The sequence below is a fragment of the Pygoscelis adeliae genome, unplaced genomic scaffold (genome assembly GCF_000699105.1).
Source record: "Pygoscelis adeliae isolate BGI_AS28 unplaced genomic scaffold, ASM69910v1 Scaffold448, whole genome shotgun sequence".
Taxonomy (NCBI): domain Eukaryota; kingdom Metazoa; phylum Chordata; class Aves; order Sphenisciformes; family Spheniscidae; genus Pygoscelis; species Pygoscelis adeliae.
In genome coordinates, this window is record NW_008825288.1 from 267988 (window position 1) to 273987 (window position 6000).

The 6000-nt window shown below is 51.8% G+C and overlaps 1 protein-coding gene across 1 annotated transcript in view; it reads left to right on the forward strand.

Annotated features, from left to right (window-relative positions):
* Positions 1-6000, forward strand: part of CDH22 (cadherin 22, type 2) — a 60332-nt gene that overhangs the window by 42343 nt on the left and 11989 nt on the right. The gene's annotated exons all lie outside the window — the stretch shown is intronic.

Sequence of the window (6000 nt, forward strand, 5' to 3'; positions counted from 1 at the left end):
GTCGTGCGTGCAAGCAAGCAGCACAACTCAGCATCTAGAGGAAACATGAGGTGACAAGAATCAGAAGGACAATATTTACACACAGCGGCTAGGATTTCAGAACAAGTCAGTAAATGCTGCGGCTCCCCTCCAGCAGGGAAGCCTGTCAGGCTGGATCGCTTCAAAAGCTGGGGAGACTTCAGTGCTCTGACTTCTCCCATGGTGAGCTCTGACTCATCTGTTCTAACTGCCCAGACATTCCTCCCAGTGACATTATCCTTAACGTTTTGTAATTGTGAAATATTAATGACTGATATTGAATTTAAACTACAATTTATGTCTGAATCCTCTGGCGGAAAGGGCAGTTGTAAAGGTACAGCCTTCCAAGTGATAGAAGGGTTTCAGAGCAAGGCCATGTAGCAGCTGTCAGGCTGTGCCTGGCACAGCGGGATCAGCCGCGGCAGCGTGAGCACAGCGTGGCTGGGAGTCTCTGCACTGGTGTTGGCGTGTTCGGTGCAGCAGTTCCCGGCACGCAGGTGTCTGGGGGAGATGGCGGAGCCCCGCAGTGTTCACTGTGGGCATGTGGGTTGCAGCTGGCTGCCGCAGGGTCTGCTGCACAACTGGGCAGGACATTATCAACTCCGGCAGAGGCAGGTGACAAAATATTCTTCCTCTTTCCTTGGTGAGATGTAAACTTTTCAGAAGGAATGGGGAGCGAGCCCACCAGGTGTCCTACTGCCCGGGCTTGTGCCTGGCATCCCAGCTCATTGGGGATGGTGGGAAGCCATGCCCACTCGATTCCTGTGGTGCTGTGCCTGCTCAATTCCTGCAGCACATGGGCTCGTGTCCTGGAGTGTGTTGCACCAAGGTCTTGCTTCCCTGTGGCCTCCTTGAGCTGACTGTCCTGAGAAGGGTTTAACGAATGGCAGCTGATGGAAAGCTTGCCTACTGACAGCACTTGTTCCTGCAGGCAGCCTGTTTGTTAGGTTTGAGCAGCTCGATACAAGAGCTGTCCCCCCACCTTTGAGAGCCCCATCTGGGACCTGGTGCTGCTGCAGCAGAGACTGTGTCCAGGGGTGCATGCCCCACCTACAGATAACCAAAGCAAATGTATTTGCATCTGAGGAACAGTAAGAAAAGCCACAGAAGGTGCCTGGCTGCACCTGTGAGGCTGGCTGAGCTGTGTGCTGCTGGCAGGAGGAGAGGAGGGGCAGGTCTCCCCCTGTGGAACAGGCACTTGCCAGTGTGAGCTGCCTCTGCCAGCTGGTGACCCACAGAATATCTGGCCTTGCAATGTGGCAGCCAGCAGGAAGAATGGGGCTGTTCAGCTGGGACCAGGCCAATCGTTTCCAGAGATAAATCTTCATTTCACTCACAAGCTATTTACCTTCCTTGGGCTAATATTAGTGATTCTCTTCCTGTTTTCCTCTTTGCTCATGTAAAATGATGAGGCCTTGACTGCTGTGTCCACTGCTGGTAATTGAGATGATAAATCTTCCTGCTGGAGACTGGCTTTAATCAGAGCATTGTGTTTGGATGCGATTTAATGACTCTCATGCTGCTGAGTTCAGGCAGGACTCGGGAGAGGTGAGAGCTGTTTATGTGTTACTTGGCTTAACTGCTGCTTCCGCTTTGCTTCCCCTCAGCTGGGAGCCACGTTTTCAGCTCCAGCCTCTGATGGAGCTGCCTGTGTCCAACGAGCCATACCCCTGGCATGCCCCTGCTTTGTCCTTGCCATCAGCGCTCTGCTTTGCAGTCAGGCAGCTGCACTGACATCTACAAAAGCACCCTGTGCTTCACAGCGATGGCACGAGTGCTGGAAAGCAGCGTGGCTCATCCCAGTCTTCTGATCTGCATTTTGTTCTCCCAATTTGCTAAGATAGCGAGGAATAAATTCTACCCCTGCCTCTTCTGTCTTCCCTACTAATGTAAAAATTTTGAATTCAATATTGTACCAATTTAGTCTTGAGGCAGAAGAGAGTAGGTCGTACACTGCGCCCAACAGCATCTGTGAGCTGTGTTTCCCCAGGTGCTGCAGCCGCAAACAGCAGCCCATGGTCCTCTGGGCTTTCCTCAAATTGTGCTTCAGACCCCAGGAAAGCTGCAGAGTGCCTTTCTGCATGTGGTATCACTACATGGCTATGTGTGCAGGCAGGAGTGCAAATGGTGTGTGCGCTGCAGCAATGGTTGGATTTGGAGCTTCACAGCAGAGGTTTGGGTGTAAAAATGCGAAGTGCTTTATTGTGAATTTGTGTGAGCGTCTGGAGGATAAGGACTGGATCCCAGCACAGCAGTAACCATGGATCTCCTCCTTTCCTGCCATGGCAGGGGCGGCCGAGCATCTCGGCAATCCCTTCCCATTACTCTGAGCTTCTGCTGCAAAGCTTCCAGTGATTGAGAGCAGTTGCCCAGAGCTACTTGGTGTCAGTCCAGCAGGCAGCTGGCTGTTCAGAACCTGGGGAGAGGGCAAGTTGTTGGCAGTTTGCATCTGAATGTTTAAGACAAGAATATTGTACCGTTCAGATTACATTCATGGTTAATTAAATTAAGAAAAAATACTTCGGGATGTGGCTGAAGATTCAGCTGGAGCATTTGAGGCTCGGCCTCAGTGTCGCCGTGCAGCAGCACTGTGGCTTTCTCCTGCTGCAAAGCCAGGGCCCTGCCCATCCCTGCGCTGTGCTGCCCATCTCTGCGCTGTGCCGCCCACCAAGCAGTACCTTGGCATGGGTGGTCTGGGCCACACTCGCTGCTTGTCCTGAGCTGCACTGTCTGTAGCATTGAGGAAAGTGCAGACGCTGCAGTGTGGAAGCGATGGGCAGAACTCTGTCCCCCACCCCCAACAGGCTCCAGCGGCTCTGAAATAATTCAGCCTATGTTGGCAAAGGCAGCTGCCAGTCATCAGCCTGGAGCTCCCGTACTGCACTGCTGTGTTTCCAGGATTTCCCCCTTGTTCTGTGTATTTTCCATGTCTCTTTCCTCAGTCTTTTCAGATTAATAGCATTCCAGCTCCTGGAGGAAATGCAGAAAAGCAGCATGTTTAATTTTAATTTAGGAAAGCGTTTAGGTAGTAGCCTAGTTTCCTCGCTGCTGTCAATCAGGTTTTCTCAAGGCTGACATCAATTAGTTTAAAAATATTGAATGTAATTTTGCCTGACACAACATATTGCAGCCACTGCAAAATATAATTTATTTTAGAAGAAGAAATAATTAAACTAATTTGCATGTCAGTCAGCTGAGCTGGAATACCAAGGAGAGATGCTGCAATGGAAGATGACTTTTTTCCTCACCAGTTGCACTCAGCCTGACATATGCAACCCTCCGCCCTGTCGACTGGCCAGGTGCTGCTTGGCAGAGCCCTTCAAGGGCATGTTTCTGTGCCTTCCCGCAGCTGTCATCCACCCAGTCTGCTGTTCTTCCTGGCAGCGGTACATGCCTGCTGAGCATTTACTTTGGTGTGCTGGAGCATGTGTAGCAGTATGTGCATACATTTCTGTGTATGTAGAGGAAGCACATGTCAGAGCTTTTGGCCTTGCAGATGTGAAGTCTGTATTGGTTAAGCGCATCATGCCTTTCATCGCAGATGTGAATCTTATTTGCCCTTCTGACCATCATAAATTCAGTTTATGCCACACAAGCTACAGAAAACATATTTCAGAGATGTTTTGGAGATTTTTTTTTTAATACATCCAACCATTTTTCATATTTGCTACCCATAAATCCAGGTACTGGCTCAAAGGAAGAGGAAGGTTAATAAAGCATTTGAGGAACCTTCAAATAGATCATGGTACAGCCAAAATAAAAGGAAGCCGATCTGTGCCTCACTAGAAGAGTAGACAACAGTGCACTAGTTGCATTTCTAGCCTTGATGTTTCTGGAGATGTCAAATTTTAACCTTGTTACTGAGCCAAGAGTAAGCATCAGCCTCAGGCTTCAGCAATTTCGGAAGGGTGAAAAGGAGAGTTTCTTTATGACAGGGTGCATTTAGAAAGGACAACTGTGCTTTGAGCTGCGCTCAGGGGAGTGGGGTGTTGGTTATGGCTCTGGCAGAGGAGTCAGCATGGGTCCTTCGCACTGTGCTGTGGCGCATGGATGACCCCACTGATGTACACAGCATAAAACACTCCTGGTAGCTGCTTGCTGATGCTGTGGAAGAGGACAGACCTATGGTTATGCCCAGCTCTAAATACGCTGATTGCATCCCTCCTGATGAGGCTGTGAGACATGATCTCGAAGGGAAGCTGCCGTGCTCAGGCTCACCCAGGTGTTCTGACCTGGCCCTGCAGAGCCTCTGTCTCACATGCTGTGCCGACGGGTTCTGGGGAGAGTTTGGCAGCACTGGGATCAGCTCCTGCTTGCAGCCAGCTTGGGCACCATGGGGCATTGGGGGAGGGAACCGTTCTTCTGGGTCGTGGTTAGGAAGGGGGAAGAGGTGGGGTCCTTGGCTCTTCCTTCTCCTGGGCTCTTTTTCCTCCCTTCTCTTTCTGCCTTTCCTCATCTTTCTCTCGGCAGTGCCTTCAGGGCACTGCCAGCTTGCTTCAAAGCTGAGCAGCATGGACCGGTTATCCATCTTCCTGCAGGCTGAGGAGCGGGTGATAAGATGCTATTGTCCTTCTTCTTGCAGGAATCGAACCCTTTTTCCTCCTGTTTTTTTGTGACCCCAGTGGGCATCAGGCCACACCCCTCTGCCTTCCCCTGGGCTCCTTGTTCCCTTCCCACCCCGCTGCCTCCCCCTTCCTCTCTCCCTGAAAGCAATTGCAGTTTATTTCACTGCACCAACATGCCTTTTAAAATAACACATCGTTCCAGGCTTTTAGTCACGACTTGACTCCCTCCCCCGAAAACAACCATCTAATCACCAAAGCAGCTGGTCTGGGTGAGAGGGAGTGATAACATGAGAATGGGGTGAAGGCAGCTCTGGGGAGGGGGCTTAGGTTACCAGCTAATCATGGAGCAGCGCTAAATCTCCTCTCCCCTGGGTCCTCCCCCACCTGATCTGCGGGGGGCAGCATTAATTTTATAGACAAACGGGCAGCAGAGCTCCTGCCCAAGCAAGGAGAGAGGCATCGGGTCTGTCACAGTTGTAACCTCTGGGTAAATGAAGGAGAGGGAGTATGAGGGAGTTGTCAGTTCTGGAAGCACATGAGGTGCTTCATAAAACATTAGGCCCTCCAGAGTGACTTATAATCTTATAGCGAGGGCTCAATGTACCTTTGCTGTGCGTGCTGTGGGGTAGAGTGGCACTGCAGTGAGTGGAGCTGTAAACGCAATCCCTGTCCCATGTGCAGAGCAAGCCCAGACAAGCACCAGCGGCTCCGTGCATCCCTGAGGGGAGCGGGCTGCGAGCGCCCCAGCAGTGCTGCCTGCATGAGGCACGGGCTGGCAAGTGTGAGGGTGAAGGGGCTGCCCTAGATCTTACCATGTGACCCCCCCCTGTACCAGCTGGCAGATGGTGCTTTGTTCAAGTTCAAGATGCTGATGGCAATACAAAAATTGGTATCAGTGTGCAAGGCCTGGGTCCTGGGGCAGAAGCCTCATGCCTTGACAGGGAGTGTTCAACCCGGATCACCTGGGTGTGGTGGAGGTGCATGTGGCAGATTTCATCACTGCCCTGTGTTCTTAGTTGATACTACCTGTTTCACATCCTGGCTCTGCTTGCTTGCCTCTCAGCTGTTGCTGCTAGCCCCTGGGGTGTAAGGGTCAGGATCCAAGTCAGGGTGTGATGAATTTGTTTGTCCCCTCTTGGTGCTGTCTGGCTGCAGCACAGATGCTCATCGGTGGTGACTGACCCTTGTCGTGGGGACTTGCTCGGGGCTGCTCAGCTTTTCCAGGGGTAGAACAGGTCAATGGCAGCGTTTCGAGAGTCCTTGGTACGCAGCCCAGCGGTTGGGTTTCTTTACTGGAAAATGGGTGTGGTGAAGCTGAGCGATGCTCTGCCAGCGCCACCAGCCCACAGAGATGGTCTGTGCTGCGGCCAGGCAGAGCTGCGGCGCTGTGTGACCCTCTGCGCTGGCAGCAGCTGAG